Source organism: Dermacentor albipictus, chromosome 3 (genome assembly GCF_038994185.2).
Source record: "Dermacentor albipictus isolate Rhodes 1998 colony chromosome 3, USDA_Dalb.pri_finalv2, whole genome shotgun sequence".
NCBI classification, from domain to species: Eukaryota; Metazoa; Arthropoda; class Arachnida; order Ixodida; family Ixodidae; genus Dermacentor; species Dermacentor albipictus.
Genome location: NC_091823.1, coordinates 6330316 through 6352952, shown reverse-complemented (window position 1 = coordinate 6352952; position 22637 = coordinate 6330316). Strand labels below are relative to the sequence as shown.

Below are 22637 nucleotides of genomic sequence, written 5' to 3'. Positions count from 1 at the left end.
ACAGTATAAGAGGTGCCCTAACATACAGTAATGTGGTGTTGTACAATGGACAAACCGATTACTTTTGAACGCGAGACGTCACAATATAATCAATAGAATTACGGAGCGAGCGGGACATATTTGGCTATAACAAAACAGTATTTAGGGGATAGTAGCACAATATTAACGAGAAAGGCAAGAAAAAATAACACGTTATGTTATGTTGAGTTTGAAAAATGCGTTGTTAGAAGATGCCGGAATTTTCTCTGGTCACTCTCATAAGCGATGGCGTTAAGATGGTTGTTCCGAAGGCGAATGGCTCTTGTAAGAGCGGAGCTGTTAAATGAATCAGTCTTTACGTAGATGCGCTTAAAATTGGAACAGATTGTACAACTGGTGCGACCTGTATAATGAGGAGCTTCAAGAGGCAGAACTGATGGCGCTGTATTATGGACATATTTATGAAATAATGATAGCAGGGCTATATGCAAGGGCTGTAGCGAGAGGTCGAGTTTAATTTGTGTTATGCGTTTGTTAAAGTCACAACAACGTGAAATAAAACGCGCAGCCCTATTCTGAATAGATTCGAGTTTTTCGATCAAGTGTTTCTGATGGGGAGACCAGACGGATGCGGCGTATGCATCTTGGTACCCGGGATCGCAATTGTGGGTTCGGCGTTCCGAAATTGCACAGTGTGCTATGAAGGACGCCGTAGTTCGGATCTCGAGAATAGTGTCGACCACCCGTGATTCTCCGGCGTGCGCCTAAGAACGCGAGCATCCCGTGACCACCGGATTAAGGCCGCCGGTAATCAAGCCCACCACCTCGTGCACGGATGACGACAGAGCGATTGCCCCTATTGCGACTAGCACTGTTTGCCTACTTGAGGCACTTTGTGCCTGTCTTGCCCCTTACACCGACACGGTGACCCAATTTGTCTGAGCCAGTGGGTAGGGATCGTAATGCCGCTCCATCGTAATTCGTTCCAGCTTTGTCGTCCGACTCTCGTCGTGTAATCGTCGCCGTCACGATGTCGTCGTGCCATCCCCATTTCAGAAACGCCATCTCATTGTAGTCGCACCGCCTTCGTCATTCTTTCTCTATCATCCCATCGTCGTTATTGCGTCGTCATCATACAGTCGTCGTTAGGTCATTATGGTCGTGGCCAACCATGACAAGCGAGTGTCATGTCAAAGTGGGCTGATCCCGGATGCAGTCTATGTTGCATATAGCCGACGCAATGAAAACCTCAGAATTACCACTAGAGATATTAAATAGAAGTGTTATTCAGCATTACGGTGTGTCGTCAGTGTCGTTACACTGCTTCATTGCTAATCGCATTAACGGCGACAGCCATCACGAGGTTCTGCCGAAATATTTCCTTGCAAACACACTGCTAGTGGCTTAAAACGAGCGTTCGGCGTTGGTCGTCGAAAGTGGCTAGCTGCACACCGTTAACGCCCAAAAACTGGCTGTATAAACTTGGCTACGAAATATCTTCCTTCGCAGGAGGCTTCGACAACCGAGACGCGACATACGGCTTGCGTATGTCGACCAGTTTCTGCTTTCGCTACCACACCCAGAGCGGCGAATGGAACGTCGTGGCGCCACTGAGGCACGCTCGGGGTTACCACAACGTAGCCGTGCTCAACAACGCCATTTATGCTGTCGGCGGAGTCGACGCCAATGACCTGTGAGCGGGGCTGTTTGCACGTAGTTCCTCCGAGCTTGTTCGCATGTTACGCACATTGTCTGGTAAAATCACCTTCAGCTCCTTTTGCCTAGGGAAATTGTTTATTTCTTCTTTTTTTTTATTCTCCCGATCTCCTGAAGATGAAAAAAAAAATTCACCGACGATTACGAAACTCTCTAGTCCAAAATTTGAGCGCCGCTCTATACGTGTTTTCATTTAGCGTGCCAACATTTTGCATTATGGTTATATGGGTGCACGGTTTATATTAGGAAGAGAACGCGGTGAGTAGCGTAGCTGGCACGTACAATCTGTCTCATGTGGCACATTGCAAATGAAGCGAAATCTGGCGCGACTGCCTCGCTAATCGGGAGATCGCGAGAGGCAGCGCGAGGGTGACGCGTGGACGCGATTCACAGTAGCCGCCGCAGACAGACCTCCGCTCGTGCAGCACTTTGTTTCCATACAGACGACGCACACTGCTCTGCCGCCATATCGTAGCCATCGTCTCCGCACAGCCCGCCTTGCGTGGCACTACGCTTTTCTTCTCACGCTTTCGTTCTAGCAACGACGAGAGCGGCCTTTCGCCGCGGGGAAATCGTGCCACCAGTGCCAGCGACGACAACATCTAAGAAAGCGTCACATCGAGGTACTCGTAGCCGCTCGCCATCGCCCCTTGCAGGTGCAGTGAACCCCGTCACGCACTCTGGTACCGCGGACTGACCTCAGTAGCTGACGCCACACCGAGCGTAGCTCGCCCCACCTGACGCCACCCTAGGCCCCTTCGGAAGCGCAGACCAGATTGCCCACGCGGCTGCGAATGCCGTGGCCGCCGGCAACTCAGCGCATGCGCAGGCCGTCTCCCCTCCGCGCCTCCTCCGCTTTCCGCCTCATGCTTTCACTGTAGCCTCCTCCTCCACTTACCTCCTCGCGCTTTCTTCTTTATCTCCCGCTGCGCTCCGCGTTCGTTTTCATTTTTCGCTGTGCTCGTTCGCTCGGTTACGAGGTACGACGCCGAGGCACACCGACGCTGAAAAATCAGACCCCGGCATAGGTTTATTGATTCGACACATCCACATTTTGCTGACCTGTGTTTATGTTGAAGACCAGATTATCTTGTCAACAGTAAATTTTCAGTCAAAGTTAGTTTCAGCGTTACGTAGCTGGAAAGCGAGAGGGCAACGGTGTACAAAAGGCACATGCCGTTTATCACGGTGGGCCACCAGGACTACACGTTGGCGGTGACGCTCATAGAAATCTTGCACCGCAGGCTCTTGTCGAGCGTCGAGCGCTACGACCGCGAGGAAGACGCTTGGGTGGTGCTGGAGAAGGGCCTGTACTGCGGTCGCATGGGCATGGGAGTGGCCGCCTTCCAGGGCTGCCTCTGGGTGGTCGGCGGCATCGTGCAGATCGCCGGTCTGCAGACCTGTTCCACGGCATACGTCGAGATCTACAACCCCGCGACAGACCAGTACGTCTGCACGCGCGATGCTGCATGACACACGCGCACTGATCACCACGAGCGCCACCTCATCTCCGACTGTGCGAGTTGGCATAATACGTGCATTGACGCGATCAAGTTGTCCGATCATCTGCTGCCCTTTCACGCCTTTCAGGCGTTGCGCATGCCTCTAAGCTTAATATATTGGCTAGTGCCGTCGACACAACTCATTTGCGCACTTGTGGTGTTGATAGTTTCGTGCGCCATTCTGCTAAACTTTCGTTTCTGCAGACAGAATAACAGCCAGCTAAATAAGGGGCTAGAGTATCCCGAACACACGGGCGATGCCTGTGTACAGCTGACATGAGGTGTAGCATGCTGTTCTGGGCATGCATGGCACGGTTGCACCTCTGCCCTTATCCGCCGTTGTGGCTCTCTGATTAGCTTTCTCTTTAGAGCAACGCTTTTCTTTCTTTTTTAGATTTTGTAGCGGGAAACGAAATTTTTAGAAAGGGTTACCACGATTTCGTCCAAAGGAATAAACGGGACGTGTGGCAGCGCACCCTTTCACGGCAAAAATTTCAACTGCTCACGGTGATGTTAGCACTGAAAAAGGAAAAATTTGGAGGACGCTTAAGCTTCGCCTTTAAAAGTGAAACCCGATAGCATTCAAAGATTCCTATCTGCTTCTCACGCTTCCCGGCAACTGGAGCGTATGTAACCGTAATGTTTACTGGGATACGCTGGCTGCGAACGCTATGCACCAAGGCGGGCTTTGTGGCAGAAACAGGGTTGCCAGATTGGGCTGTTAATAGCCAAATTGGGCTACTTTTTGTCCGAGTTGGCATCAGAATTTTTCTTTTGGCTGTGTGGCTATTTTTGGGCTACGTCTTTTTCTTGTGTAAAAAAAAAGTAAAAACAGTTAAGCAGAAATGAAAAGCACGCTGGAATCAAAATGCAGAGGACAGGTTAAAGAAATTGAGCGCGTCTGCTACAAAATCAAAATTTGCAAGTTCTATGTGAGAGAACACGCGCCAGCGAACATTGACTGTTGCTGCCTCCACACGTGAGCTTTTGGCGTCCTACGTTTTAATCATGAGATGCTTTTAGCTGCCGTTGACGGTGCGCCGCAGGTGATCTCGGCGCCAGAACGCAGGGAGAACACCGAGCTGGACATAACCGAAATTTGCCGAATTTTCTGCTTGCCTCATGGCGCCTACGTGGCGATTCGCTCGGACCCTTCCTGCCCAAATTGTCCCTGCTCCAACGCCAACGTAGACCATATCCTCTTCCGTTGCACCACAGCCATCCGCTCCCTACACAACTTCAGACCCTCTTCCTGTATTTGCTATCACTACCCATATCAAATGCCGCCGTCGAATGAGTGTTCAGCCAGGTTTCGATCATTAAAACCGTTCTTCGAAATAGATTGTCGAACGAGACATTGGTAGCACTCCTCCACGCGAAGTTTGGCCTGGCCAGGAACGGAGGCTGCTGCAAGGATTTTAAACCGGGCCAAGAATTTCTGTCCCGTTTGGACCAAGCAGTTCCACTTCGGAATATTCGCAATAAGCTCGTGATGCTTAATCATAGCATACTTTTTGTGTTTATATATCGCACTAGATTTTGTACCAACCGCCATCTATGTGTTTGACTTTGTCTTCAAATTTTTTGTAGTTTTTCGTTTAGTGCATTGTGTGGTGCTAAGCTAAATTATCATGTGCTGTAAGTAATACTGAACGCCTGAATGCATGCCATTGCTTAGCGTGTTTAGTGTGCGGGGCTATTTGTGTGTATTTCTTTTCGTGAATTTTTTGGTGCTCTGGGAAAAACAAAACAGTGCATTTGCAATGAAGATCGCATTTGCCTTATCATGACTTTGCCTGCATGCCAGCATTTCTGCACTTCTTGCACTTGTGCAGCATCTGTTTTCCGTGCCGCATGGCCTCCGTGACGATGCGCGCGGAGGTCATGCGTGGTCAAGCGTGGAAAAACTAATGTGTTGGTATTCTTGCCGAAAATTGAATTCAATATGCTTAAGAAATGACTTCACAAAAAAACAAAGCTTTTTGGCTACATTTCGGCTACCGAAAAGTTTCGCTTTTGTCTACATTTGGGCTACTGCGGAGGCCAATTTGGCTACCTGTAGTTGGAGCGACCTGGCAACCCTGGGTAGAAACACGGCCTCTTGCGTGTACCGCGATGCGACGCAGGCGCGCGAGCGCCAGCTGGAGGTGTACGTTGTTGCTAGCAGCCGGGCGCGCCGCGGCCGGGCATTGAATTGGAGAAACGCTGGAAAAGTGGTTTCTTTGAGTTTTCGCATAACGTAATTATGTTTTCTCGTATAGTCAAATTACAATCCGAGAGCTATCATGTCTTTAGGTTGTGTGTAAGCAGTAGTTTACGACTCCTCCACGCAGTGGCGTAGCTAGGTCGTCTGGAACCCGGGGCCCATAGGTCTTCTGTCACGCCCCCCCCCCCCCCGGCTGTAGTCCAGGAAGGCGAGGATATCAACAAGTTCCGGGTGTCTTCAGACGTATATGACACCCCCCACGGGCCCCTTGCACCCAGGGCCCACGGCCCCCCGCCCCCCCCCCCCCCCCCCCCTGTTGCTACGCCACTGCCTCCACGTATTTTAGCTTGAGAAATTCAATTAGTTCAGTAAATTTCTTGCGTCGCACGGAGAGCCTGACTACGCGTGGTCCGAAAATCTTTTTGCCGGAACGATTTCCAACGCCGACACCGGATTTTCTGCGACACGGGCTCCTTAACGCTATCGAGTTAAAATGTGAAAAAGACCATCCCCAATTTCGGCCTGACAAGCACGGCTCTCAATGTGCTCATTCAGCACTTTTCCCCGAAGCTGCCAAAACAATTGGAACCGTTCAACAAAGTGGCCGAATGACGGAAATAGCACTTGGTCTTGACATATTTCCTCCATGCCAGAAGTGCATTATTCATGTCACGTTTCGCACGCTGGTTTCTGCCCATAAGAAAAAGAGCCTTTATATCTGCTTAGGCCGGTCTCGAACAAAAACTGCCCATTTTGTAACGCGAGAGAAACACCTGAGCACATCTTTTACGGGTGCTTAATCCCGGCAGCATTAATTGAGAGAATGAAAAATTTCTTCAAGCTGCCGGGAGTGCCATACCAGGGTTTCCGATACTTAAACACACTCCAGAAAGAAGGGGTGAACCAGTCCGCTTTACTGATGACTGAGCGTAGCTATCAGGTATGGCTTGCGAGATGCAAAGCGACGTTCACGGAAAAACAGCCCGGCTTCCACTAAGTACTGTCTAAAATAAGGAAGGAACTGTGGTTCCACCTGGAAAGGGAGAGACGTCATTTGGGTACACTCCAATTCTCCCAAACATGATGCCGACCGATGATCATTTTCTCCGAGAAACAGTCAAAGATGCTGTGGGGTTCTGAAGAACTTGATCGCCATCTACATAGGCGCTGGTAGCGCGCTCACATGCGGTGAGCCGCCACAGTATGGTGGCTCAAACTCGTTCGGTATATAACCTCCGCCTCGGACCCAAAATCTCTTTCACCCCCGTGGTGTTGGAGGCCTTGCTTGAAGCGGTTGTATGGATGTTGATGTTCGGCTGATATCTGAACTCCCATTAGGGGACAGCACTTTTTGAGCTGCCCTCTCTTCCATCTGACAAAGCAAGGTCGAAGACATGCTCACATAAAGTATCATTTAGTTCTACAAACATAATGTGATATAATATGTGAAAATATTGTGATAATGTGGCAGCCCGAATGGTTATCGCTTATTGAAGAAATATCACCTGAGTTACGTTAAAGGAAGGTTCTCCTCGTCAACGTTATTGAAGTGGTGCGTGAAGTAGCGGCTATCTGCCATTTACAGAGATTTGCCGCTATAGTTTGGACAGCGGCGAGCGTTTCATAATATGCTAATGAGCGATCATATGCAGTGACGCCTGACAGGCGAATATGCCGTCACTGTAAGGAGTGAATTTCTTGAAGATTCATGCGCTTAGCGTTTGCACTGCTGCCAGGAGACGCTGTCATTTGTTTTCTAAGCGAACACACATTGAAAATAACCCATTGACTTGGAAGATGCTCCGCATTACAGACCAGTTATGACTTCTCCAGCGTTTCACTGGTGCCTTCGTGTTGTCATCGCGATCGTTTTGATTCACAATGAGATGTGCGCAAGGCGTTGCCTCCGAAGTTTAATCAGGCGATCAGACTGAGCGAAAAACGGATGCACGCCGCCTCTCGACGAGTTTCCGTTTCATGAAGCCATCGAGTGTGTCACTCGTGGTCAAGCTCGAGCGCTCAGGTTGTACCAAGACAGATTGCACTACGACGACTGTGGCGAACGACAGCTTGCATTCAGCATATGACGAAATAAATCTGGGATTTACACGGATGGCATTGCCTTTGTTGAGTTAAATATTTCACTCTGTCACGAGCGTAAAGTTCTGTGCTCCCGTGGCACTTTGATAAGCAAAAGGTCAGGCGACATGTAAATAGTACGTCTTGCTTGAAATTTAATGGTGAGTTTGTGTTGCCCAAGACACCATAATGTTCGTGTAGAATATGGTGGTATGTCCCGAAGAAAAAAAAATTATGGTGTTTTACGTGCCAAAACCTTTTTCTGATTATGAGGCACGCTGTAGTGGAGGACTCCGGGAATTTCGACCACCTGGGGCTCTTTAACGTGCACCTAAATCTAAGTACACGGGAGTTTTAGCATTTCGCCCCCATCTAAATGCGGCCGCCGTGGCCGGGATTCTATCCTGCGACCTCGTGCACAGCAGCCCAACACCATAGCCACTGAGCAACCACGGCGGGTGTGTCTCGAAGATTCCCGCGCCAGATAAGTTACGGCTGTTTTCTTTCAATTCTTGTGATAACCTTTGGCCTAGACATGGCAGCATGAGCACGCCATTGCAACGTTGAGCGGGCACTGACCAAACAAATCCAGCCGCGGTAGCGCGTAGAGTGGCTTTGGCGTTAGCGCTGCTGCTAAGCCCGAGGGCGCGGGTTCAAATCTCGGCCTCGGCTGCCGCATTTCGATGGGGGCGTGTATACGGTGCACTGGATGCACGTTAAAGAACCTCGGGTGGCCAAAATTAATCAGGAGCCCCCACTATGGCGTGCCTCATAATCAGATCGTGGTTTTGGCAGGTAAAACAGCAAAATTTAAAGGAAGAATGACTGAACGATACGCGCTTCAAATACACGCTACGTTTTGCCCAAATTTAGGAAACCGCAATCGCATGTGTGCATCGCTATCTCGGCCCTCCTTCGAAAAACGACCGTCAGTGTGTATATATATATATATATATATATATATATATATATATATATATATATATATATATATATATATATATATATATATATATATATATATATATATATATATATATATATACATGTTTATTTATTTATTCGCGAATTGAAGTAATTATTGACTTTAATTACGCCGCAGCCTTTCTCATCATAACAGGCCAACATAATGCATGAACAAGCAAGCGCTGTAGTTTACGACTATTGTTAGTCATGAAGGACGCACTAAGAAACAATCAACACGACCAATTCCTTTGCTACTGTTGTAATTAAGGTACTCAATCAAAACAATAGCGTAATTGGCTTTGCATATAGAGGGGGGGGGGGGGGGTCATATATTTATTCGCAATATGTCAGAAAAGACCAATTTGTAAGTCTAGAATGCGTTTAGTTCCACTGTAAATTTGAGTATGCTGGAAGCTACTGCTCTGAAAGAAGGTAAAATTCAAGAACAGACTTGAATAAGGTTTTGAACAAATGCGTTCACTAAAACCTCGTCGTGTTTCTCTTGTCTTTTTTTTTGCCAGAATTAGAGTTCAGGATAGCTATTGAAGGCTTCCTCTACGTACGCGAGACGAACCTGACGACTCTTACCATGGAACTGACGCTAGCTCACAGAATCAGAATTTCAGAATCGGAATTTATTTTTATTTGTAGTTGGGTCACATTACAAGTATTTAGCATACAGAAGGAGGTCCCATAGTCAAAGACTGTATCGGGACCTCCTATCGAACTTGAGCTAGGTGAAATATTTTGACTAGGCGAAAGTTTTAACGCGACAGCGTTAAAGAGCCTGTGTCGCAGGAAATCCGCTGTCGGCGTCGGACGTTGTTTTGGCTAAAAGATTCTCGAACCCCACATGACCAGGCCCTCCGTGTGACGCAAGGAATTTACTGAACTGATTGAATTTCTCAAGCAAACATAAATGGAAAAATCGTAAACTACGACTTCCACACAACCTACAGGCATGATAGCTCTCGGTCTTTAATTTGACTATACGAGAAAACAGAATTCTCCTACGCGAAAGCTCAAAGAAATCCCTTTTCCAGCGTTTCTACGATTTACAAACCGGCCAAGGCGTTCGCCATTTGCGCGCGCCGGCGCGCGGGTGTCTTGGGGGCCACGGGGCGGCGCGCCCGGTTCCTTGCAACACCTGCAGCTGGCGCTCGCCTCCGCCGCATCGCAGCCCACGCAAGAGGCCGCGTTTCTACCACAAAGCCCGCCTTCGTGCATAGCGTTCGCAGCCAGCGTATCCGGGTAAACATTACGGGTACACACGCTCCAGTTGCCAGGGATTTTTAAAAGCTATCGCCTTCCACTCTTAAGAGGAAGCTTTAGCTCGGGCCCAACTCCGAAGCGGGCCTATTCAAGTACATGTAGAACGCAAAAACCTTTTTCTGGGATGACCCCTGGATCGACTTTAATGAAATTTGTTGCATTTGAGAGATAAAGTTAAATTCTAGTAACTGTTGGAAGCGGAATTTCGATTTGGGGCTTGAATTTTGTTAAAACGATTTTCAAGTATTTGACAGTTCGAAAGAAATAGAAGCTCAAAATTTACAAATTAGTAGCTCTGCATCAAGAACAGATATCGTGGTTCTGTAAACGACATCTATTAGATCATTCAAAGCGGACAAATTCGATGCGTCAACTTATAGCTTACGTGAATTTTTTACGTTGTGTGCAAGGGTTCTGCAAAAGCTGTATTTCTGTATTACTAACTTATTTTTTCGTTTCACTCGTAACATATAAAGTGTGTCCGGTTTAGATGTACTATTAGATGCAATTCAGATATTTGCGATATAATTTTTAATTGCTGAATTACAGAGTTGTAAACTTCACAGTTTCGTTTTTCTGATAATTTACAATTTTTCCCAATATTTAATAGAATTCGAAACCAACAGTCACTAGATTGTAAACTTTTCTTTTGAATGCAACAAACCTCGTCAAAGTGGATGCAGTGATTGCCTAGAAAAACGAATTCTCCTTTTACGTGTATTAAGATACGAGCGCCAGAGCTAAAGCTTCCTGTTAAGCTTCGCCTTGAAGAATGGAAAGCGATAGCCATCAAAGGTCCCTGACTGCTTCTCGCGCTTCCTGGCAAACGGAGAGCATGTAACCATTTTTCTTTCTCTATGATGTAACCACGATGTTTACCGGGAAACGCTCGCCGCGAACGCTATGCACGAAGGTGGGCTTTGTGGTAGAAACGCGGCCTCTTGCGTGGGCCGCCATGCGGCGGAGGCGAGCGCCAGCTGCAGGTGTTGCAAGGAACCGGGCGCGCCGCTCCGTGGCTTCCGAGATATTCACGCGCTGGCGCGCGCAGATGGCAGACGCCGAGGCCGGTTTGTGAATTGTAGAAACGCTGGAAAAGGAGATTCTTTGAGTTTTCGCGTAACAGAATTGTGTTTTCTCGTATAGTCAAATTACAAAGCTATCATGTCTGTAGGTTGTGTGTAAGTCGTAGTTTACGATTATTTAGCTTGAGAAATTAATTAGGTCAGGAAATTCCTTGCATCACATGGAGGGCCTGGGTATGAGCGGTTCAAAAATCTCTTTGCTGAAACCACGTCCGACGCCGGATATTCTGCGACACGGACTTCTCAACGCTATCGCGTTAACAAATGTGTCCGAGATGTTGACAAAAACAATTCGCCGGTTCGATGAACACTGTTGCCTAAACGCGAGTATATGACTATGCGTGTCGAAACATCAGTGTATATGTACCAAATAAAAAAATGAAAAGTAAGAAAATAAAGAAAAAGAGAAACGAGGAAATAGAAAATGAAAAAGAGAAATAAAGTATGGAAAAATAATTAAGAATAGACATTTTTTAAAAATTGAACGACGAAACAAACAACGGAGTTATGTGTTAGTTCCTTTATTGAATCAATACAGCATAACCGTCATGTAGAACTTAATATAGCTATTGAGCAATACAGCTTCGCTGGTCTTCAATCTTCACATAGTCGATTAGCGATCGGAGACGATCGAGCGTCACTGCAGTCACTAAACTTGAAGGCCCAGCCTCGTGACCCCACTGGCGCTTACCGGCTTAACGCTTAACGTTTAACGCGTTAACGTTACCGCTTAACGCGCTTAACGTCCACCCACGCAGGTGGACGTACGCGGCCAACTACCTGCCCTCGCCGCGCACATGTGTGTCGCTGCTGAACGTGGACGACACAGAGCTGTACTGCTTCGGCGGCATATTCTACAACTGCGTGGGGCCGACGCGCAAACTGCTCACAATCGACGACATCCTCGTCTACTCGGACAACAAGAAAGTCTGGCGCCAGGTGGCGTGCATGCCGGCTCCCCGGCACAATGCCCACGTCCTCCAGCACCGTGAGTCACGTGACAGCTGGCGCCCCGCCCCACAATGAATGCGCCCCGCTGTCGTTTCCGTGATGCCCGAGACGCAAATAGAAAATACGCACCGTATATACTCGGTTCTCACGTCCCTCGCTTGTAACGCACACCCTTTTTCCGTGACCCGCCGTGGTTGTTGGGCTGCTAAACACGAGGTCGCGGGATCAAATCCCGGCCACGGCGGCCGCATTTCGATGGGGGCGAAATGCGAAAACACCCGTGTACTTAGATTTAGGTGCACGTTAAAGAACCCCAGGTGGTCCAAATTTCCGGAGTCCCCCACTACGGCATGCCTCATAATCGGAAAGTGGTTTTGGCACGTAAAACCCCACCAAAACAAAAGTCGTGTATGGTACCGCGCACTTCATGCTTTCATACAGAAATACTTTTTCTCATTTCAAAAAAAAAAAAACAGGCTCACTCCCAACGCACTAAGGTTGCGATGAATAATAAAAAAAAAGTCGCAGTTTTGCCCGAGAGGCGAAGCATCGATCGCGATAGCAAATCGGCAGATAGCTATACGAAGCAAGGATAGTAGTTTGAATGAACGAACGTGGTGTCGCACACGCACAAACAAACATGAACACGTCTCATTCGATGACAGCGGAAACTCGCTGTGAAAACGCTGGAGTGAGGAAGTGTGGCAGAACGAGGGAGCGAATTCGCCTTCCTGCTGCGTCTCGCTTCAACGCGAACTAAGCGTCGAAATCACAGCGCACACGAAGCTACCAGCACTCGGCGCACTATGTGCACATCTCAGATCGCTGTGAAGGTGAGGCCCGCGCGACCGCCCACTTCGTCCGCATCGCGAACCGCTCTGGCGCGACCGCACCGCACGCAGCAGCCGCCGCCGAAGTAGAACGCTCCCCCCCACAATGCCCCGCGCGGGTGAGATTCAGCCGCGATCATCTGCGCACCCTCGCACGCAAGTTTCGGGAACGCCCGTGGTGCGACCCGATGTCCGTCCGTCTCCGCACACGTGATCACTTTTAATTTTCAGTGCGGCGTCATGATGAACTCGGCGGGTCGTCGCAGTCGGCACTGAGCTAACGCATAATACGGGAAGACAGAGGGTGGGCTAACGTAAGCACACGTACTACAGCACATAAAGGAAGCTACGTGGAAGCTACGGACGAGTGTCTCATGTCAGGAATCGCCAGCCGCTTCTGCGCAGGCGCGAGTACAAGCGGGTGCGAACGAGAAAATCTGGGGGCTTTTGCTTCTTGATTGTCTGACTTTGCCTAGGTACTACTGATGAGAAGTTTTTTTTTTTTGCTCGTTTTGTATACGTACCTAGGCGTGCCGGCATTGCGGTTTGAGGTCGTATGTGTACGGCACGTGTACCCAGCGCTACTATTAGAATTATGCTATCTCCAGCATCCGATTCTTTTTTTTTTCTTCCGGAAAGCTTAAAAATGGTCACCCCGTACATATATAGCTAGTGTCGCTTTTTTGGGATGCATTTCCAAATTCCACCACAACGTGGAATTCACCATTTCGTCAACTCTGATTGGCCCAGAGGGCCGCTACGGCCTCTCCGATTGAAATGTCGACAATATGGCGGAATTTGACAATGTCCAGAAGACGTGAGGAAGGGAAAAGCCCTTTTCCTTTCTACATGATAGCACCCCTGGATGGATAAAAGGATTTCATGAGTATACTTTTTGAAACAGCGTCGTGGCTGGCGCTACGAAGCTCATTCCTTTTTTTGGGTATTGTTGCATCTGTTCTCAGCCATTTAATATTCGCATTTCCTTGCAAACGAACATGTAAATCCTCAAAAGTTTAATGTTCCTTTTATTCTATGTTTTCCGTATCATTACGCCAACAACCTATCGGCGTTTTTTTTTTTACTGCTCTCCATCGCGAATTCATTCAATTTTCCCCAACTTTCTTTTTCAAAACCCAAAGCCTTCGTGCTTCCGGGTACGGACCATCGGTCATTTACTTCTGGCTGGATAATGCGACATGCTGAACCAATCATGCTCCATGGTTTCTGCGCTGTCTTCAAACGGTATTCATGAACAGTCATCATATCCCTTTTTTTTTTAAACTCCACTTTCTCGGACAGCTTAATCTGACTTCGAACAAAAGGGCATTGCCTTTTGAATTAGCCAAAAGTGCTTTCTCTGCGACTCAAGCTTTTGCCGACTTACACGCACAGTTGCGCGCGGCTGGCTTTTATCTCCTTCGCGCCCGTCCAGTGCGCTCTTTCCGGGTCACCGATTTCTCGACGCTGTCCACATCTTCAGTGTGCTGCTTAGTTTCCCTTTCTCCGCTGTGAGTGATCGTTCTTTCACACAGGTATTCCACAAAGGAAACCATTCGTGTTTCTCGTTTTGATGCTCAATTGTGCTTCGAAGCCAATATTGCTTTCCTCACTTGGAAAGATGTTCAGCCGTGTTTTTATCCCCGTACTAATGAACATTTATTTACTTACATTACTTATTTATTTATTTACATTAATTACTTACTTATTTACTTACTTACATTATACTTACTTATTTACTTACTTACATTATACTTACTTATTTACTTACTTACATTACTTACTCGCTCACTCACTCACTCACTCACTCACTCACTCACTCACTCACTCAGTCACTCACTGAGACATTAGAAAAAGAAGAGAGTATCAATTATGAACATAAGAAGTCAAATACTGAAGCGAGAAATGAAAAAATATGGCACCATACTTCGATTAGTCTAATTTACACGTCGTTATTGAAAAAAATTGGAAACTACGACAGCACAAGGAAGAATGGAAATGAGACAGAATGGAACTGAGACACACAAACACTGACTAACAAGCGTGTTTTACAGTGCACAATATATAACGTATATGCGTCCAGGTTTTTTATCTCTTTATTTTTCTTCCTGCAGACTCTTCAAGAAAAAAAATCGCCTTTGCCAGCGTTGATCCGTGTTTTCAAGTGCACTTATGGACGAAGCGCAAACTGCCTCTTTGAGAAGTCTTAAAGGGACACTAAAGGAAAATATTAAGCCGCGCTGTATTATCAACGTATTCGTACAGAAGTCCGTCATCGTTTTTTGTTTGTCAATATATAAATTTCGTGCATAGGAAATTGCCGTCGACGGGCCTGCAGCTGAGGAGGAGAAAGAGTGAATACGAGGTCATTCACAGCAAGGCTTTTCTTCGGGGTCAATCCGCGGGTGCATGGACTGGCTGCGACAGCTTTTCAAGGCTTAAGTCTGTGACGTAGCCGCGACGAGGCCACGCGTAACCATCTCGCCGCTTTCAATATTTATAGCAGATGGCAGGCCTGCATACATTTGCGCTTGTATAGGTGATAGTGTTGTTTCTCGCTGTTGCCGCTCATATCGTAGGCGTACCTTTACGTGCGAAGTCGGGGTGAATTTTTCTGTAGCGAGATGCAGGAAAAACCACGCGAAAAGAGGTGATTAAACGCACGATTTTCCCCGTTTAGGTCTTGCGAACACATTGGTATCGCCTTGCGAACGCTAACAGTGTCAAACTGACGCGACATTTGTTGTCATATTTTTCCTAAACTGACCGTCACAACTCAACGTCACAATCGGCAGCGTGAAATGGCAGGGCGATAAATCGGACACACCGAACGAGCCTCGGCGATTCCATCGGGCCTTCCGATAACACCTTGGCAACCTTGAGCATCACAAAAATAGGCAAGCAGGTCGAGCATGCGAGACCCTTGGCGATCGCACTGGCTGGTGCTTGCGTTTGTTGACGCTACAGTATCTGCGAGGCCTTGAGAACGCACAGCCCCTTCCGAGTGTCCCGTCGCCGTCACTGCTTGGCGCCGCGCGTGCTGTGGGCGGCGCGGCTTCCGCTCGGCACGCGAGAAAGTCCTCGGGCCTTTCGTGGTGCATTTCGCCGCGCATTTTGCCACCGTGCGTCCATCGCCTGCGAAACCGTTTTCCTTCGCAGAGAACCAGGCGTACATCATCGGGGGCCAAGACGTGGAAAAGCCCGACCACCCGTTGAGCAGCGTCATCAAGGCGGCCGTGCCCACCGAGAAGTTCGCCTGGGGCCCGCTGAAGGACGTCCCGCTGCCCGTCTCGGCCTATGCGGCGGTCGTTCTGCCGCCCATCGAGGAGGAACCGCAGTCGGGTCAAGCGTGAAGCCCCGCCGACGGCCCAAAGCGGCACTGGGCCGCCACAGTCAGAATGCAGCGGAGAACATGAGCGCATAAATTCTGTTGTTGAAACCCTTACGCGTCTATTAGTGCCTGAATATCAAACTCCCACTACTGGCAGCAGAGATGCACCACCACCGACCGCAAGCACGTACGTGTGGTCATGGAAAAGGAACAGCTACAGGCATAGGCCACCTTATAGCAAAACTTGCTGCGCAAACGAGTATCAGGAATTGGGAAATAACGTGTGTCAGTGAGGGGAGCTTCCTTTCAACCAAGCTTTTCCCAAGGTTACTACAAAAAATATCAAAGCCGATTGACGTGTTCGTTGGCAAGTGGTAACATCAAAGCGGTATACTCTCTCTCGACCGCGACAAGCGTACAAAGAAGAAACGTCCGGACGCGTCCACCCGCGTGCTCTCGGTACGCAAATATCTGTCGGCGGTCACTGTTGGTAATTTGGCGGGGTTTCGATTTATTTCACATCCATACAGGTAGACGGCACAGAACAACAGCCAAAATCAATTTGGCTTGACGTGTGTCCGCGCCCCTATCGAAGTTTGTGTGCAAAATAAAGGAATACAATTGGCAACAGCAATCGGACCTTGTTAGGTATAGCATTATACAATGGCTAGAGAGTAATCTAAATATACGCAAAAAAAGTAATTCAAGCAGTCTAATACAAGGACAATCATCACTGTTGCAGAGAAAAGTGGGTTGGAAACAGCAATTTGACATTTTTAGGTAGCACTTAAACTATGATAACAGAGGAATCGTAAACGCAGTGAGTGACTACAGATAGAATTTATTGACAGCAAAGAAGGAGTCGACCTGAGTTAGTGAGCTCTAGTCTGCAACTCTGCACTGGGGAAGAGGGAAGGGGAGTGAAGTACTGGGACGGGTGATGTCGATAAGAGAAGTCAAGAAGTGCAATTCAAGCAATGTAACACAATTACAATCATCATTGTTGCAGAAGCATCAGGAACGAAGTAAGTAATCAGAAACCAAGTGAATTAACAAGGACAGTAATGAGTAGGAAAGTAGTTGCGTTTCCTAATTTGTGCGTGTGCGAGGTATGAACCAGGTCGCATTATGACGAGTATTGTATTTTTTTATGCTTTTCGATAACTTGGATAAGTGACTTCCTCGCTTTTTATTTCTGTAAGGTGCAGTTGCAAAAGTAATTCTGTGAATAGTAAGTTTACAGGACAAACTTGAAGTTTCATAAAAATGGGTTCAGTGTGTTCATCATACGCTGAGTTGATAATACCACGCACAGCGTTTTCTTTTTTTTTGTAGTAAAGATAGTTTAGTAATATTTGACCCTGCAGTGTTGCCCCAGACAAGGTGACAGTATTTTAGGTGTGAAATATTTAGTAATATTTGACCCTGTAGTGTTGCCCGAGACAAGGTGACAGTATTTTAGGTATGAAATTCTAGGTGTGAATAATTTGACAGAAGTGGGCAGAGACAAGCGTACCTTTGCAAGCGCACCCACGACGCCTGCAAAATTACCGCTGAGCATGTCTAAATGTTTATTCCAGGCCAAATGTTCATCAAAAATGACGCCAAATCATTTCACTGAGGAGGTATATGCACAGGCGACTTTCCTACAATTATACGGTCAATAATATTAGCCCTGCATATGCGTATTAGCCCTGCATAATCATATTAGCCCTGTAATATGCAGCAGACGCCGCATCCACGACTGACCACTTTTGGAGATGCACTCCAGTTATGAAAAGCGTCGTCCACTAAACCATCTTGTCTACGTCCTCTGATATTTCTTAAAAATATTTCAGCGCATGCACGCCACTTCGCGCAGTGGCGTTTATTACTCCTGAAACGTCTAGAATGACCGTAGCCTACCACCACAGACTTCTCGTATTAAGATGAAACAGAAACGGCATGTGCCAGCATGGCGGCCCCTAGCCTGCCTGCTTCAGGCAAAACGCGTCCTGCCTGCTTCAGGCCTTCAGGCTGGGCGCCGGTGGTCGGAGCGTAATTGTCTGCACGGGCGAGGCCACAACAGGCATTTCAAAGCTGCCGGTCTGACGGTGAAGCATCCTTGTCCAGAAGGACCGTCTGGCACAACACCATGCTTCTTGTCACACCAAAGCGCAGGCGGCTTCCCAAGTCGCCTTGGATTGGCGTAACTTCAGGCAGCTTATACGCTGTCCTGTGCTCACGGAACCTCGAACACATTTCTCTTGGCGGCTTTTTCAAGTGAAGCTTATATTAGCTCACAAGTGACGTCGTGGTCACGCAAAAAAACCCGCTTGTTCCCAGAGCAGAGCAGATGCGGGAAACGGCCGTTTGATGAGTTGACATCTGCGCCGGTACCGGAGCGTGAGTCAATAGGGACTTTTAGCGTGTCCGGTATCCGGGAAAGCGCGGGCGGTTTTCCGGTTTAGCGGGGGCGTAAAGGTGAGCGGCCCGATCGGTGGCGCCAGCTGGTGGCGCAAAGCTCAACCACACAACCACAGAGCTAATTACTGTGTTCTGCTTAGCTGCTGGGGTAAATATTCGACAGTGGCGTAATCGTGTTCACAATTACGCCGCTGCCAAAAATTTGCACGAGTGGCGAAGCAGGATATGGTGAGTTACTGCAGTTTTAGCTATGCGTTTGTCTGGTTGAGCTCTACAACACCAGGCGGCTTCACCGCTCTCGTTTACGCCCCGACCATCCGGTAACCCGCCCAAACCGCTCCCGTTTACCGGATTAGCGTACAAGCTAAGGGCCGATTTACGCTCAAGCCGCCCATCGCCGCAAGCCGCACCGCACGCTTGCGGCCGCGCGAAAAATTGCACGTATCCAGTACTTGTGCACAAATTACCATTTACACTGTGCGCACCAATGTATACCTTACACACTGTAAACTTAAATTTGTGCACAAGTGTTTGATACCTGCAATCTTTCGCGCGACCGCACGTGTGCGGTGCGGCTTGCGGCGATGGGCGGCTCGAGCGTAAATCGGCCCTACGCGCACAACCAATCGGAGCCGTTTCGCTCCTGGCGGGGAGGGAAAGGGCACGAAAGTGTTTCGCGCGCGCTGCACCGACTTCGTTTTCGTTCAGTTGGCACTGAGTGGTGCTCCCTCAAGGGCAGCCGGAGATAGCGCCAAGCTTTCCTTCCACGTCAAACAACTGCTCTCAGTTCAGTCTCGGAAAACGGATGGGACAGCCACGCGTTGTGCGTTCCCCCGAAGAACGGGCAGCGTTCGACGAGCGGCGAGAACTCGCCCGTGAAAGGGCTCGCCGTCGGCGCGCTGATCTAACCGTTGGAGCCGCCCGAGCCCATGCAATCCGACAGTAACGAGAAGAAGATCCCGAGCTGAGAGAGCAGGAGGCCGAAGCAATCCGGCACCGTTCCCTGTGGGTTACATAACGGTGACGAAGGTCAGGAGCACGCAACACAAGCTTCGCTTACCCCCATTTTCCGGTAGGGGAAAGGAAGGACATTCTTTCTTTCTTTTTTTCGCTTTTTAGTTCAGTAGGATAAAGTCGCAGTTTCGCCCGGAAGGCGCAGCGTTGACAGTGATTGCAAAGTATTAGACCATCACACGAAGTAAGGTTCGTGGATTTATGTGCGGTACAAATTGCAGTAAACACTCGCTTATCTAACTAGGTAAACAACCCTGGTGTCACGCGCCCAAAGACGGTGAGGTGATGAGAGCCATCATCGTGACCTCCATCAGATCACGTGTCTAACGCAAGGCGCGCGGGTCGCATGTATAGACCCTTTTCCGCCGATCCCGTGGGTGCCGCGATGTTTGATCCCGTGTTTACAATGGATGAGCATGACGCACCGGTGGGCCTCGGCGTACCTCTGCTTCGGTGGATATTATGGATGGCGACTGGGTCAACGACAGGAAGCTTTGGCTGCAGCTTCAGAGGACATGTAAGCGCTGTCTGAACTCAATACACATTGTCCAAACGGCGCGAGCAGCGTATACGGTGCTTGTACTAAAAGCGTGGCTAGAAACGTATTCCAAGCTGTGCAAACTTTCCGCTTATGAAATAAATCAGAATCAGAGTGTTTTGCTTTTCGTTCTTTATTTGGCAGGTACTTGGAAGGAGTGGCTTGTCATGCTTATGACTCAGTGAAGTTCCTTGGTGCGGTCACTATCTGTGCATTTGCAGCCTAATCGCTCGCGGGTGTGCTTAGTTGCCATAGATTTGTTTTTGCTACGCACAAGGCTTGGAACGTAGATGGAATGTACTTGTAATGGCTTGTAGCAAGACGTAGTATCATTAGTCAATCACTTAACCCTGTTTCACATCGTGCGATTTCGGTCGCATGAAACGGACATCGCAGTCGCAGCTGTCGACCCCCATTCACAGTACACTAACAGCGCGGGACACAGGACCAGAAAGCAGACGACGCCCATCTCTGTTTGAATGCTGTGATGCTACGAACACAAGTGACTGCAGCTCCTAAAAAAATGTGTGGTGTCAACTTTCGCGGCTTTAAAAATATTTAAAGAGGACTTCTATACATAATTACGGCACAGGCGCCGCGATGGACGAAGCAGGTTAGCGCTAAGATTTAAGTTCACAACACGAATTCCACTGCACCTTCAGTAATCACACACCGATCACTTGCGACTTCCTTCAGGGGCAGACGTCAGTTTTCTGGTTGGTGCTTGCTGCTAAGTTTGGTGCAAGAATATGGCTAGGAGCAGGAGCCACCTACGTGCAATTACGAGCAATATGCAGACACCATTTCTTCAGAAGCTGACGCTGAGCACGGGTAGCGCGAGGGTCTCTCCGCTGACACGACTTATTCACTGCAGCCGAAATTCCAAATAGTACATATGCGATGAAGCTAGCTATATGGGCTCTTTGATAGGTCCTCTTGTAATTTGTTGTATCGCGGGCAGAGTGACACGAACGTAGAAGGCACACGAGACAGCACACAGCGCTGAACGACCAGCCTGGACCAGCTGCGAACAGCTGTCTACGTCTGCCTTGTATCCTCCCACTGAACTTAAGGAACCACTGTTGCGCACTCCAAGACAAATTTAAACTTCGAAGCGTTCTTAAGTTGCAAAACACGCGTGTTATTTGTGGCGCATGCCACAAAATCTAGCAGTAAGCAACCCTGAACGTCACACCAGCCGTATTGTTAAAATCGCAATCGTGTGAAATGAGCCCTCTAGAAATCGCATTGCGACGCGTGCGACTGCACCAACTTTCTTTCGCTCCAGTCGCAGCATGTAAAACAGTCTTTACTGCGTGGACCATCACGAAGCGTACAGCTTCGAACATTCCCGTCTAGTCGGTGCAGTCATTCAAGTGTGCTGCTACTCGCTATTCTTGGTACGTTGGCGATAGAGTGGGCGTAAATTTGCGTGTGAGTTGAGGTAGATGAGTGCAGATAACTTGTGAGAAACTTGCTATTCCAGGAAGCGGCGCTACTCGCTTTGCGAATGTATAAGAAGCGGTATACTCACTCTTGCCGACGTTCCGAGGGTTCAAGTCCTTTCTTTGGAGGTGAGCGATACAACGCTGGCGGATGCGTGGATTTTTTCCACGCTCCGGGAAAGCCGTGCAACGTGAAGGGTAGCCGGCAACACAGGCAGTTTTTATATAGCAGCAGTGCGTGAACTTCGTCACACGGATTCATTTCACTTCATAATATGCCAGTCACTTATTTTTTGCAGCCAACTGCAGCACGTACAGGTGCTCTCTCTATCACTCCACATTTTGCAGCAAGAACGGAGCACAGTGCGTTAGCGAACCCCCACATGCGTTTGCGACAGCTGATCATACAGTATCGGGGCAGAAGTAATGGTTTCGTAGTCGTAGGCTTTCGCTGGGACGTGTAGCGCGCCACGGAAAGCGCCATCTCATCCTTCTAGAGCAAACTGCTTCGCAAAAAAATGGTCGGCATGCGCTGGGCAGAGCTTGCTGGGCGGGCTGGCCCCCGCGGCCCGCGCATGCGCCGTCACACCTATACGAGAGCTATACTGTGGCGCCGACGCCTGTAAACGCGCCTCGGAGTTATACCAATATGAATATTTGAAATGGCGCGAACCTGTGATTTCAGGAGGCGAGCGTCACCGCCAACATAGGCTCTTTCCACTCGCCCCGTCTAGCATCCGCCTGGGGCATTTCTTCCCTGCGTTCTCCCATACCAGAGCCGGAGGATCGCCTGAAGAATACGCCATGGGCCCCGCCTTCCTTTTTTTTCTCTCTCTCTCTCTTTCGCGTTTTTGGTGAGTGGCGCATTTCCGGTGACGGTCTCGCGCGCGAGATGTTGCCTCTGTCTCGCTTCGCGCAGGGGACGATTTTGCGCGCTCTGCATGAGAACATCTGATTGGCAGTATAAGTCGGCGCGACAGTTGCAAGCACTGACGCGGACGCGAGATGCTAAAAGAGTGTTATGGCGGCGCTAGAACGCGTTATAAAATAGCATAGCTTCGCTCTCTGCTCGCGCGCTACTACAAGACGGGAACAAGCAGATGAAACTGAAGTACATAACTCTTGCTACGGTGGGAAAACAAAAATGCTCAGACATTAGGTCTGTATGTTTTATTATTTTTCTAAACTTCGATTCGCCCGTTGAAGCAACATATTGAGTAAGATTGAGTAACTGATGTTGCCTCGCATAATTCTCCAAGTCACGTGTCACTGTGAGTGACATCACAACACTGCCGTGTTCGTAGGCGCACTTGTGCGATT

At 48.6% G+C, this 22637-nt stretch overlaps 1 protein-coding gene across 2 annotated transcripts in view; it reads right to left on the bottom strand.

Annotated features, from left to right (window-relative positions):
• Positions 1 to 22074, bottom strand: part of LOC139057194 (glutamate receptor 1-like) — a 235920-nt gene extending 213846 nt beyond the window's left edge. The window contains exon 1 of one of the 2 annotated variants that reach the window (XM_070535006.1): positions 21991 to 22074. The gene's annotated coding sequence lies outside the window, so the exon portion shown is untranslated. Of the gene's footprint in view, positions 1 to 21406; positions 21947 to 21990 lie in introns of those variants that run through there. The other variant, XM_070535005.1, reaches the window with a different exon arrangement.
• Between the last annotated feature and the right edge of the window lie 563 nt (positions 22075 to 22637).